The following is a 15,006-nucleotide window of genomic DNA, read 5'->3' as shown; positions in this document are numbered from 1 at the left end:
CTGCTTGCGGTTTATATCCCACCCCCTTTTTCCTTTGATATACTGGGGAAAGCCGCAGACTTTGTGGCAATGATGCCGGATACTCCGGCAATATGTATCGGTGATTTTAACAATGTATTGAACCCCAAATTAGACCGTTGGCAAAAAACCCAGGTGCATAGTAGTGTCAACAGTAGCTCTGGGAATTTTGGCAATTTTATTAATGATTTAGGCTGGGTGGACCCTTGGAGGATTAATAACCCAAACCTGATGCAATATTCATGTTTTTCCACATCATATGTGGCTTTTTCTAGGTTAGATATGGCTCTGGTTTCTAGAGAACTATTACCATATATTCAAGCGGTGGGATACAAAACAAGAGGCATCTCAGATCATTCTCCTGTTGAAATAGAACTAGAGGACTATGTCGATAAGGGGTGTCCATTTTGGAAATTCGATGCAACCTGGCTTACCAGAATTGATGATATGGGCGGTTTGGTAAACCAATGGAAGGAGTTTTGGGTTATAAACAAAGGGTCGACATCGGACATGATAACCTGGGATGCATTTAAAGCCTTTTTAAGAGGCACCCTAAAAAAAAAAATAGGAGAAATCAGGAGGGCAAAGAAATTAGAAACTCAGGCTCTCGAAAATTCATGCAATGAGTGGGAAGCCAGATTTCTGTCCGATGCCAATCCTGAAAATAAAATAGCCTGGGATCTCGCTAGAAATAAATGGCTGGATTACGTTAAAACCGAAAATATAAAATGTATGAAATATAACTCGCAGAGGTTTTATGCCAACTCTGATAGAGCAGGCAGATACCTGGCATACTTGGCCCGAGTAGATAATCCTGTAAACTCCATCCATGAGATTCTGGATAAAAATGGGGTTATGCACCATAAAACAGGAGAAATAGGGATAGTATTTAAGGATTTTTTTAGTACTTTGTACGAATCTAAATCCATATATAATCAGTTACAAACTCATAATTTCTTGAAGAAAATTGAGTTACCGGCCCTACCAGAGGTAGATAGAGAAGACCTTGAAGCACCCATAAAACTAGAAGAAGTAATACAGGCCATTAAAGAGTTGCCAGGAGGTAAAGCCCCAGGCTTAGACGGCATACCTATTGATGTCTATAAAAAATACGCAGAGTTTTTTGCCCCTATACTACTTGAGATGTTTGAGTCCTGTTTTGAGAAGGGGGAATGCCCTCAAACAATGATGGAGGCTAGAATAATACTTCTCCTAAAGCAGGGGAAAGATCCCACAGACCCCGAGGCATATAGACCAATTTCGTTGCTTCCTTCAGAAGCAAAGATACTGGCAAAGATACTGGCGACAAGGCTGAATGGACGTATGGAAAAGGTTATACATCCTAGTCAAACGGGGTTTTTACCCGGCAAATCTACATCTATTAACATCAGGAAGGTCTATAGACACCTGCAGGTATCACAAAATATCACAAATAACTCAGCTATTATGTCCCTAGATGCAGTCAAAGCATTCGACGCTGTTGAGTGGTCGTATTTGTGGGAGACTATGAAAGCATTTGGATTTGGAATTAATTTTATTAAGTGGACGCAGATATTGTACAGCAACCCGACAGCTAGAATATCTGTTAACGGTTGGACGTCCGATGCCTTTGCCCTCACTAGAGGGACAAGGCAGGGATGTCCCTTATCACCAAGTTTGTTTTCATTGGCGATCGAACCCTTGGCATGTGCATTAAGATCTCATTCGGGTATTAAGGGATTTGAAGTTGGTCAGGGGTGTGACACGGTTGCATTATACGCTGACGATCTACTAATTTTTATGCAAGAATATGCAAAATCGGCTCCCATGGTGCTAAAACTGATCCAAACTCATGGCGGTTACTCCGGCTTTGAGGTCAATGTGAGGAAGTCCAGCATAATGGCTATGAAACAGCAGCCGGGGTTAGTACAGAATGAAATTTTTTCAATTGGCTGGACTGAATCCTTCAAATATCTGGGGATATGGATATCCAGAGACCCATATGAATTCAGCAAGCTAAATATCCAGCCACTGCTGGACTTCACTGCAGTGAGGTTTAAGTCATGGAGTAAGCTGCCACTCACGGTTACAGGTCGGGTAAATCTGGTGAAAATGATAATTTTGCCCAAGTTTCTATACGTCCTCCAGCAGTCGCCAGTGTACTTGCCAGTGTCACTTTTTAAAAAAATAAACAGTATGTTGTCGTCATTTATATGGAACAACAAAAGGGTCAAAATACAACTGAATACCTTGATGCAAAAAAAGGAGCAGGGAGGGCTCGCACTCCCCAACTTCAGATTGTATTATTTATCGGGACAGCTAGTACATATAAGGGATTGGATAGTGGAAAAACATGGGGATTGTTTGGTTAAAAATCTACTGTATCAAGGGGATATAAAATGTACACCACTTCAATACCTACTGAAAGGTGGTATCACCCACAGAGATCCACCGTTAGTAGTACAGGCGGTAAAAATTTGGCGGGAGGCCAACAAGATAGTTAAATTCACCGATATTGATACAGATCATCCCCTGGCTGACTATAAGAAATTTGGGGAATTGAAAGCACTTCAGCCAGGAGTGATCTGGGAGCTACAGGGGATAGAAGCTATGAGTCAGTTATATGGATCCACTGGAATGAAGTCATATATGCAATTATCTGAAGAGTTCTCTCTCCCAAAATCTTTTTTTTTTCCGGTATCTGCAGTTGAGGAGTGCCTTAGAGACCCAATTTAAACATGTGACCCCATGTTTCTCGATATCCCCTATTAAAAAAGAAGTGCAAGAAAGGGATAAACGAAAGAGTGTATCAAGGCTGTATGGACTACTTCAGGTAAACATGGGCACTGAGGGGACAGATAAGCTGGCTCAGAAATGGGCAGTAGATATAGGTCCTATTTCAGCAGGAGAATGGGAAATGGCCAAGAACTCAATTAAATATGCAACTAACTCCATAAGAGCACAACAGGTGCAATTATATATTTTGCATAGAGCATACTTATCCACCACAAGGCTGGTGAACATGGGGGGTAGAGTATCTCATATATGCCCCAAATGCAAAAGAGAGACAGGCTCGTTCTGGCATCTGGTCTGGCAGTGCGATAAGCTACAAATATTCTGGGGTCAGGTGATGGGTATCCTTGCTGAGACAGGTATTCCATCATCAATGTTAAACCCTAAAATATGTATATTGGGTATTTGCACAGATAGATCAGTAAATAATTTTGATAAAATGTATGTATTTAATATGTGTGCACTGGCCAAGCTGTTGATCGCCAGAACCTGGATGTCCAAAGATGGACCTGAACTCGCGGTATGGATAGCATTGATCAACTACACAATAATGCAAGAGAAATATATTTATTTAAGTAGGGAAAAATTAAATGTACACAGTAAGATTTGGCACAGATGGCTGGAGTCAAATTACACAACACTTAATATATCAACTGTTTCACAGTAACCTAATAGGGAGGGTGGGTAAAAGGGAGGGTAAGGGGGGGGGGGGGGTGGAGGGGGGTAACGGAGGGTAGGATGGGGAAAATAGATCAGTGGGAGACACATAATAATAAAGGAAGTTCCATCACAAATACGAGATAGCTATACGATGCTCAAATCACTCATTTATAAATATACACAAGTCACTTAATAACACAACACCAAATTTTTTTCTTTTTTTTTTTTTTTTTTTTTTCCCCCTCACTTCAAAATGTACTAAACAATTAATTAAAACACACAATGAGTTGTCTAATGTCTGTCCATCCAATAAAGTCAGGGAATACTAGAGAAATTGATTTTATTGTTGGGGTAAGGTCATAATGGCGTAGAGAATAATAAAGGCCCTAAAATATTATAGGATATAGCACCGGACACAGTAACGTCAAGACAATATTGTATACATGTGCTAACTCCCCGATCCACCCATAGTGATAAAAATAAATAATGCTTGCTGGATATCTCGCTGTCTTCTTCGTTGTCTAGGTATTGTAAATGTCTTTTTTCTTTGTTTTAAAAAAAGTGTATACGAAACATATATGGCAAGGTCTAAATGTGCTGTAAAAAACTATTATACCCATTTATATGCACAATAGCATAACTGCAATGCAAATTAAAATGTATAACTATGTTTTGTTATCACGAAAACAATAAATTCAAGTATAAAAAAAAAAAGTAATCCATGTTTGTAATACAGTATGTTTCTTTCCTATTCCCATTCCTAGACAGGTGCCATGTTTATTATGTAGGCACCATTTATATAGTCATAAAATAATAAATGCAGACCCTACTATAAAATATTTTGCATCAGTTAGCAATTAATAATATTGTCTTCTTAATAAAATGTTATATTATTTTTGGTCTCTAATATAGTAATATAATAATATTAATATCACAACCTTTTTATTTGCTAGGTTAGTTTTCCGCTGGTGTGAAAACAATCGATAGATGCATACAGTTTAATGATTTGTGGTCTTCACGTGGGACTGTGATGAGTTTAGCAGTATCTTTTAGGGTGGTGGCTTTCCAGACATTTAGCTGATGATGGAGCTTAACTGTTTAAAACCACCAGAGAAACCACCAATATAAATCCAGTTTGATACAGGCATAGCTGTTTGCAAGCAATTACTTTTTACCCATAGGATCTCCCCATTTGAGAACACTTGTGTTGTTGCATGATATAAGTCATTAAATAATGTAGTTGTACAGACATTCCTCACTTAACGACCAGGTTCCATTCCTACGACCCGATCGTTAAGCGAATTGGTTGTTAAACGAACCTATATAAAACCCCTTAAGACTTCTGAGATGCGGGTCGCTAAACAGGCAGTGCAGGTTGTAACTGCAAGAGGGTAGGCGGGCAGGTCGTAAATCAGAGCAGGCGGGGTCGTAAGTCCGAGGAGTCACAGCACGGACGCTAAACGAAGGCACGGGTCGTAAGTCCGGGTGGTCGGTAAACAGGTAGGTCGTTAAGTGAGGAATGTCTGTAGTCTATTACAATGTTACAAGATAAAAATAGTCAATGTTCATACATATATTGGTGTACCTGCAAGGTAGAAGCTTCTTTTGTATAAGTCACCTCTGCTCAGCCTGCTTGATATTGGATAATAACAGCCAAATTGCCCTTTCAAGTGTATGATTCAGCCTTCTCTTTTATAATAAACATACTATTCACTTTACACGGAAATAGGATTATTCTGTTTTCATTTGGAGATTAAATTAACATGAGATTAAAAGGTTTATTTATCAATCGGCTGATTTTCTATGGTTCTCCAGCAGATTTGCCAAGGAATATTAAGTGGAACTCCGTTTTAAAAAACAATGCATGCTGTGAAACATTAAAGAAACATTACCTTAAATCCCATGCAAAACTGCCAAATCTCACCCCTGAAAATTGGTAAATGTTCCCCTTATACCTGATTCAGATGAGACCTTTAGACCTGGGATATTGCTAGGACTTGCGGCTCCCAGGTCTCAAATATGTCTGAACTGGCCCAACCAAACAGGCCCAAACCAGGCCAGTGATTATGCTAGGTACCAAGGTTATTTATGGAATCAACCAGGTTTTTCTGTGGTATGAAAGGCATTACCCAGGTTATGATGACCCAGGTCATGCTTAAAAGTAGAGATGTGCAGGGTCTGATTTACTCTGATTTACTCTGATTTCAAAGCAGGATCATATTGGCTATCAACTGTCAACAACTGTCATGTGATTTGGGATAGCCAATAAGATCCTGCTTTGAAATCAGAGCCTGCACATCTCTACTTAAAAGGAGGGGATTGATGGCACAGTCAGGGCCGATGCAAGCCCCCCGCCCGCCCCAGGCAAAGCCCCTCCCGGTGCCGCCCAGCCGCCCCCGCCGCGGGGGGGGGAGGGTGAGGATGATACTGCGGCACAGGGGAGGTGCGGGCGATACTGAGTTGGGCGATACTACGCTGAAATCCCCCCAGTGGGCAGCGCGGCGGGAGCAGCGTTGATTCACGCCACGGGTGGGATGGCGGAGGGGAGAGGGAGGATCATGGACTCACCTGCTCCCCGCTTCCTGCTTTCTGGTACCTCTCTATGGTACCTCGGCGACTCAGTACCACCCTCCACCGGCCGGCGCCCTAGGCAAATGGGCCTAGTGGTGGCGTCGGCCCTGGGCACAGTAGTGCTGTGAGTTGATTTCATCTATAAGAATCCGCTGATAGAACGTAGACCAGAGTCCAGTGTGAACGGTGATGACCCATGAATAACTAGTGTCCATCATCAAGGTCTGAAAGGGATATTAGTACTGATGTCCTGGCTTTAACACGTGTTCAGTATCCTATGTTCAAGCCTTTTTTTTTTCTAAGACTTTGTGAGAGATAAAGTTTATAGTGAATAAGTACCCACCCACATTTTTCAAGCACAGTCTGTAACATTGCAGTTAGAAGTTGACTAGCTGGTACTTTATCTCTGTGCACATTATCTCTCTTCAAGGATTATTAAATGGGTGTTAGTATTATTGCTTTGTTTATAAGTCACCACAAGTGGTTCACTGTGAGGTGCATATACAGATGGAGCCCCTCTCATGCTTGCCCGGCTCTCTCCAGAACATCCCCGCTGGCGACAGCCAAATGAGAGGGACTCCAGCAGACTGGGACGCGCGTGCCTCTCACGTGCATCCCAGTCTCTCGGCTGCTGGGCGGTGGGATCCTACCCATCTCCACTTCAGGGAGACGGGCAAGGTTAGGGGTGGGGGGGTCGTGGTGGCGGGGGAGGCAGCAGACAGCAGGGGGAGCTCCATTGCATCGGGCGCGAGCGCCCCCTTTGCGGCGACTGAATGACCTGTGCTCCATCTGTAGCACACATTTACACAGGGTTAACAGAACTTAACATTACAGTAATATTATAATAGAAAATGGCGTTTGTCTCCTCCATTTTATTTTGCATTATTCTTTTAATGCCTTTGTTTGTCTGACATAAACACAGGACTCGAAGTTGTGTGTAGTTTATCTGAACATCTTTCTGTTCCATGATGTTTGCACCTGCTTTGTATTTTCTTTGCTAGCTGATAAAAGATGCTTTAGCTAGTTTTTAACCTTATATGAAAGTGATATCCATTATTAATATTTGAATAAAATATGTTTGAGTTAATTTACTGGCAAATCTGCAACTGATACTGAATCTCCCCTGTGAAATGCTGCATTTTATGGCAGCCCTGAGTCACGCAAGTTTGTTTACACCCAGCTTGAGGGGTATATGATGCAGTGCAGTTGCTGATGTTTGGTGCTGTTGCAAGTGCAACTCACCTCCTTCACCCTCAGTTGCATTATCATTATCCCTACTATGTGAAGACTACAATTCCCACACTGAACATCTACTGATCACTTCCTGGAAACCTGGATCATTTATTTAGAGAGCATTTATTTAGCACATCATAATAATTGTAACTTCTTATTACTGGTATCTGTGATCATCACAAATTAATCCCCCAGCAGTCAGTGCACTTCTGTTTTGCGATTCTAAAGTGCTACTGTGCATGCGTGGTCTGCCACCCACGCATGTGTGTGGCCATTGTAGGGGAGGGTTTCAGTGCCCACAGTAGTTTTTGCACAGTATAGCAAATAAGCTACAGAGGCTAATGCAACAGTGTTGCAGCCCCCCATAGAGTGAGTGCGTGTAAGCACTGGGTAGCAGTGCAGGATGCTAGATCAGCAGACAGTAGTGGGTCTTACTGGAGATAAGTGGAAGATCTGTCTTCCACTTTAGCACTCTCAGGCTGTCCCAAGATGGCTCCTCATATGCTCAGCAGTAGACTCATTGGCCATATTGGTACAGGGAATGAAGCTTCTGTGTAGGAGTAGCAACAATTTCTCACAATCAATCTGTGAACCAGGCAGTATTGCAATACCTACACAGAAGTTGTCTGAGCCCATGTATATTCATACGCACAGATGTACCATAGGGAAGAATTTTGTACCGGAATTTGCATAATGTCACACACATGAGTCCACCAATACATGTAGTCGCATCCACTTCTACATCCACCTCTGAATCAGGCTCTATAAGTAGATGAATTAAACTTTGCAGTGTCTTGTATGATAGATGGGTGGAATATTTCCTAGATGTATATAATATGCATTGCAGTCACAGTGTCCTGCTTATGACCTGAATAACTTAAATGTGTCCAGGGAATTGTTTAAAATTCCTGGTGACTCACTGGAAAAGTAAGATTCTTTTGAAGGGTGTGTACATATGTAAGACCAAAATGTGAGTCAATATATTAAACTGTAATATAAACGTGGACGATGCCCTACGGTATATTAACACGTGTGAGAGCATTTATAAACAGCATGGCTAAACCCTAATGATGTTTCACAACTGATTATTATTGTATTGTACAATATGGCTCCTCTGGTTATCTCTTATAATTTCAGTTATTTAATTGATTTCCTTTACTAAGCAGTTGTTATTGTTGGGTTCATTTACAACTACAAGTAATATGAGTAATTGCTAAACTACACTTCCTTACACTGTAATGCAGGGGTCCTCCCAGCGCAGGACAAGGCCGGCCCGCATGCCAGATCCCTTCCTGTAATTTCAAAATTTTGCGCAGTTTATCTGTGAAGACAGATGTCAGGCAGCCATTTTTCCCACTGCAGTGATGGAGTATGATTTGGCGCAGCTGATGCTACCTGCCCCGCAAGTGCAGTGTCACCGCCCACTGCCCCCATCCCCATCAGCACTTATGATGCAACTGCAGTTTAAGGGCTCACACATGCTTACTGCCGCATGCATGCATGCACTGAAGTGCAGAAATGGCTGAATTGCTGGGAATACTGAATAAGTTCCATGGTTTTATTACATAACTTGTTCATATATGGTAATGAAAATACGATAAGGTTATGCATTCAGTACTAAAACTATTTCCATTAAACTTAAATACACACACTCTGGTATATGTGTCTAATATAATAAGAAACATGGATGTAAGTTTGCTCCATTATGTCTCAAAACGGCAACTTATTTATATATACTGTAGCACTCACCTCCCCACCGTGTTGGAGAAGCACAGGGACCAGAATGCCAAAGTAGTAATACTTAGAAATTATAAAGTTCAAAGAGATATTGGAAACAGTTACATATGCTGTATATCATATCTGCCTACAGTCAGAGTTTCTTCTCTGGGAGAAGCTCGGAGAGGAGACTCTCTGCAGCTTTTCCAGGGGTGGGGCTTATTTGCATTAAGATCTGCCTCCATTAAGCCCAGCCCTGTAAATGCCATGATTAATGGCTCTGTGGGGAGGGGATAGTACTAAATGATGCAATTTGCTTCATTTTAGACCCCCCCTCCCAAAAGAGTCATCAATGCCGGTAACAAGCAAGGAACCCCTGACAACAAGCAAGAAATCCCTGGCAATGAGTATAAAATGGCTGTCAATGAGCATTTTGGGAACTAAAATATATTTCAACTGTCACAATAAATGATTGCACCTTTAGTTGTATATAGACAACACAGTGAACATAAATGCTGTTGACTTTATTTGTTCTGGAGCGTTTCTTGGAAGAACTTTCTTGGTAAAACATTTCCCTAAGTAACGCGGGCAAATACATGGCATACGATAACAACTCTGTCACAATCTTAACACAATCATCTACTTAACCAGTTTGTTTAGTTACAGGTAATCACTGTTGCTATGTAGTAGTCTAGAATGTCATTGTAGAAGTGTTAATAAGAATAAGTTGGCCTCATAATTGTATATCTCCATTTACACAATTTTTTCCATAAACATAAATCCATATACTGTACTGTAGTACACATTACTACACAATCCTGATGTATATTACATCTTACTTAAATCTTATACTGCAGTATAAGCTGATGATATTTAGGGGGACATTTACTAAGATGGGAGTTCTATTTCACATGTGATGTTGCTGTGGGCAACCAATCAGATCCTGTCTATTATCTTCTAGAGGGTGCTAACAAAATAAGTAGTAGATTCTGATTGGTTGCCAATAGCAACATCCCATGTAAAATAGAACTCCCATCTTAGTAATTAGTGTCTTTGACTTGTTCATTTTATTTTTGCTATAATTAATGGTGGACTTGTGCCTCCAAAAGCTGCTCCAAACTGCTTAAATTAATGGAAACAATCTCTTAAACTCCATACACACGAAACATGAAATTAAAAGGTCCTTCTGTGCAATATATTATAATTTCTCGTCTAGTGTGTAGTTAAAAATGCATGCTCCCACACAGGGGCGAATTTAGGTGTCCAGCCGCCCCAAGGCACAACATTTTTGGCCGCCCCCCGCTTATTTTTTTAATTAATACATTACAATCATTAATATGTCCCCCCCTCAGTGTCAGCAATGTCCCCCTTCCCCAGTGTCAGCCATGTCCCCCTTCCCCAGTGTCAGCCATGTCCCCCTTCCCCAGTGTCAGCCATGTCCCCCTTCCCCAGTGTCAGCCATGTCCCCCTCCCATGTCAGCCATGTCCACTTCCCCTGTATCAGCCATGTCCCCCTTCGAAAGGAGGGGGGAGAAAGAGAAGGGGAGTGAGTGATAGATAGGGAGAGAGGCAAATGGAGATGAAGAGAGAGAGAGACAGGAGGAGTGAGATAGGGTGGGAAAGAAAGGAGAGAAAGAGGGATAGAGAGGGGAAGAGGGAGAGATATTGTTAAGGGCAAGATTGCCTAATGTCCTAAGGAGCCGCATCCTATGCTGCAAAAGACCTCCTGGATCACCTCCAACTGTCAGACCGTGGCTACTGCTCCTTGCTTTTACAGCTCACTTCCAGCTGTCAGATCACGGCTCCGTGCGCTAGCTCCTGATTCTCATCTCCCGGCTGCTACGAGGGTCAGATCCCATCACCGGACTCCCCCTCCTGGGTTCCATCTCCTGGGTGCCTCGCAGGTCAGACACAAGCTCCGGGCTTCCGCTTCTGGGTGCAATCTCCTGGGTGCTGTGAGGGTCAGACCTGAGCTCTTGGCTCACGTGAGTAAACCAGTTCCCACGAGAAGCAGCAGACCCCTGGCTCCTGCGTGAGGTGTACTGCATACCCATCAGCTGTGTAGTGTAATTGTGCTGTCAAAAAATGACAACGGGGGGAAATGCCATGCCGCCCCCAGCAGGTGTCGCCCATAGGCATGTGCCTCACTTGCCTAGTGGAAATTCGGCCCGGCTACTGCGCATATTTAATGACCCCTCCCATCTTTCCTACACGGACATCGAATTTGGACATCACTGAATGGTATTGGGACCATATTACCCAATTCACATATTTTTTATGAATTTCTCAATAAGAAAATTTTTATACACTGGATACTGTATGGAATACAGAAAATGCAACATTACTGATGGTCTATAGTATAGACTGTTTTGAACATTGAATAAGATAAGTGATCAGGAAAAGGTTAACATATCTTAATAAATACACAAACATAATAGACCCAGGACTGCACTTACTAAACTCACAATCTCCCACTTCATGGTAAGGCTACTGTCTCTTCCTCCTGGCAGCTGCTCTCTGGTCCATTGTGATGTTTGAGGTCTCAGACAGACACATACAGTAAATGTGGTAGAAGAAGCTGGAACACTAGACATGTGCTCTATCCCTTAAATCGCTGTGGTGTCATCTCGATTGATCATATCATATACCAGTGCTAAGTTTGTGATAAATTAAGGCACTTGCCAAGAGGAGGGGGGTTTCCAGCCCCCCCCCCCCCCCTTCCACCCTGCGTTTGCCTATGGGCAACCTTTAACAGTTTTTCTATTTGAAAGAGAGATCTAAATGAGGGAGCAAAGCAGAACACTGGGATGGTTTCTGGTACAACTGGGTAAGGGAATAAGCAATCTTAATTTTCGAGGGCTGGCCATAAATATAATTAATTAATTATACATTTAATAAATTATAAAATTAATTATAAATAAATATAATTATGAATACAGTATGCCCTTTTAATACATTCATCATGCAGCCAGTCCTTTTAACCTACCCACCCCCTTACATCTGCCTAACAGACTATGTTCTACCAGTTCATACATCAACTCAATAACCCAAAGCAACAGATATCGCTTTTATGCCAAATGTTCCCCACAACCTGGGCACAGGTGCCATGAGTTTCAGTAACCTCTATATGATGTATAAGACAAAAACTAATGTTATTTATATTGGGTTTGGAACAGTGACACACTTCAATATATATGAGGTGACCTCTGTTTATAGGGTAATTTATTATCTGCTAATTAGTATTACATGTGTACATAAGACTGACAGGTGTTTTTGCAATTAGCACACACATTGGAATGGAAAGGTATACTGGAAATCACATGTGTTAACTACAGGACATCTATAAAGGGCAGGACTGGAAGGAAAATGTTGCATTGGTGAAAATAATTAGTATTTTCATTTACAGATTATCTTTCCAATCTGACTGCTTAAAACTTTAAAAAACTGTTAAAGTCTGGGAACAATCAACCATTTGCTCCCAAAAGCTGGAAAATGGACAAAAACTGTCATTTGCATTAATGAGTTAAATCAAAAGGCTTTAACCAATTTGTCTGAAAGACCATTTTGTCTGTTTTCCATGTTTGGGAGCCAACTGTCATTTGCCATTTGCTCCCAGAAATGATTAGATTTTCAGTCCAATGATTCAGATTGCAAAAAAACTGAGGTAGTGATAAGGAAGTCTACGGGGGTTATTCAATACCCGCCTTGTCCGACAGCATTGAAGAGGCAGATCGAAGGAACGGGCCTGTTTTTCGATTATGGCTATATATCTTGACAATCCACGGCCGTTTAAGCAGACACACTCCCTTTTCCCTGATCAACATTAAATCCTGCCTGGTGATATGCTGTCGAGCAAATCAAAAACAGGCTGGGGTCACGGCTGTCGGGACGGATCGACAGTTGTGACCCGTTATTTAATACCCCCCTACATGTTTGAAAATAGAAGCACTACTTCTAGGCCCTGATTGTGGTTGACTCGGTACACTGCAAAGTTATCAGCTTACCGAGTTCCAGAGGGCCCGTCTCACTGCACCGCCGAATCGCCACCCCCCGCAGCCGCCATATCCCCTTGCAACCATGCGAGGTGTTGTGTCACTAAGACACATCTGCTCACATTTCCCATTGGCATATAAATCATTTGATGGTCAACGATCATCAAATTAATTCATCGTGCCACAAAAATATAAGTGAGTGGAGACTGACATATTTGCGGGATGTAGACAGGGTGGGCGGCTGATGTCATGTGTTGTCAGCCGCCCGCCTTCGCCATTCCTCATACCTGCTGTAATCCCATGGGAATGCCCAGCATTTTTATGGGGGCGCCCATGAAATGCTGGGCGTTCCCATGGGCGCGACCCAGACCCGTCACCCAACGTCCCCCTCCCGCACTGTTCCGTGCAAATGGGCCGGCAACTATGCAAGTCGATGAGTCCGTTCCCCAAGAGAGCCTGCACATGCGCATAAATCATTATGCGCATGCGCAGAAACAAAAGCCAGGCGTTGGCATTCTCTAACAAAAAAGCCTTGGGTTTGGGCGTAAATGAATAGATCAGTTGTCTGAAACTGTGCCGTGGCACCCTGATGTGCCTAGGGACACTTTTAGTGGTGCCTTATATTGGTTGTCCAGGAGGACCAATTCAAATTATTAATATTAGGCAAAACAAGGAGCTGGTGTCTACCAGTTATAAAATATGTGGATAAACAGAAGAGAATCTTATCCATCAGCACATAACTGCTCCTACAGATGCGATGTAATCTAGTACAAAACATACGGTACTTGTTTCCTCTCTGGGCGCCCGCTACGTTAATTGTGCACCATGCTATTCTCCGTATAAAAATCGGATCGCATCGCATCGGATACCACAAATGCACATACACGATATTGAACGATGCGATGCGATCCGATTTCGTTCCCGCTTTTATGGTTGGCCCATAGGATATATAGGAAACCCCCCCTGATGGTTTAAAATGCGCCTCCATTGTTAACGCCACCCCAGTATTGACGTCAACCCGAAGCGTGGCGATCGCAGCGAGCCCCGCGAGGGGCGGCGGTACGCGTCCTCCGACTTTTTCATACCCCCACTATCCACGTCGGCGTGGAGTTGAGAATAGAATAGTGTGGCGAGCGCAGCGAGCCACCGTGCCCGAAGCGTGGCGAGCGCAGCGAGCCCTGCGAGGGGACGCGGATACTTCACAGGTATCCGTGTCCCCTCGCGGGCTTCACAGGTATCCGCATCCCCTCGCGGGGCTCGCTGCGCTTGCCACGCTTCGGGCTCGGTGGCTCGCTGCGCTCGCCACACTATTCTATTCTCAACTCCACGCCGACGTGGATAGTGGGGGTATGAAAAAGTCGGAGGACGCGTACCGCTGCGCTCGCCACGCTTCGGGTTGACGTCAATACTGGGGTGGCGTTAACAATGGAGGCGCATTTTAAACCATCAGGGGGGGGGGGTTCCTATACAATTCGTGGGTTTGCGGGGTTATTACATTGAAATCAATGTAAAATCGGGTCTCAGGGACCATTTAACATTGATTCCAATGTAAAAATCGGGGTTGATCGCGTCACCTCATGCGATGCGATCCGATTTTAAATGAAATCGGATCGGATCGGATAGCATCGTATGCCATCGTACATCACCGAGTACCGAATCCGATGCGATGCGATCCGATTTCATTACGGTGCCGTACGTAGAAAACCTGGGCGCCCAGATAGGAAACAAGTACCAAACATACTGCATGCACATACTTTTTGTTCTTTGCGATGTGATGTGCGTGGGAGGGGAACCGCATCCCCTGTTACAGAACAATCTAAAATATACTGGGGGAAATTTAGATCAAATGGGTATGAATGCATGTTTTCCTATCCATTCAATATAAAATATCAGCTAATTTACTACCAGACAAATTTGGCTGATTTGCCGTATTTATATATACAGAGGGCTCAATCAAATTCTGTTGTATAGGGCCATCACATGGTGGTATGCTCATTTACTATCATTCGTACTGCAAAATTTGGACCATAAATCAGCAGAAAAG

This window comes from Crinia signifera, chromosome 6 (genome assembly GCF_055691185.1).
Source record: "Crinia signifera chromosome 6, ASM5569118v1, whole genome shotgun sequence".
NCBI classification, from domain to species: domain Eukaryota; kingdom Metazoa; phylum Chordata; class Amphibia; order Anura; family Myobatrachidae; genus Crinia; species Crinia signifera.
This window is presented reverse-complemented; position numbering follows the sequence as displayed.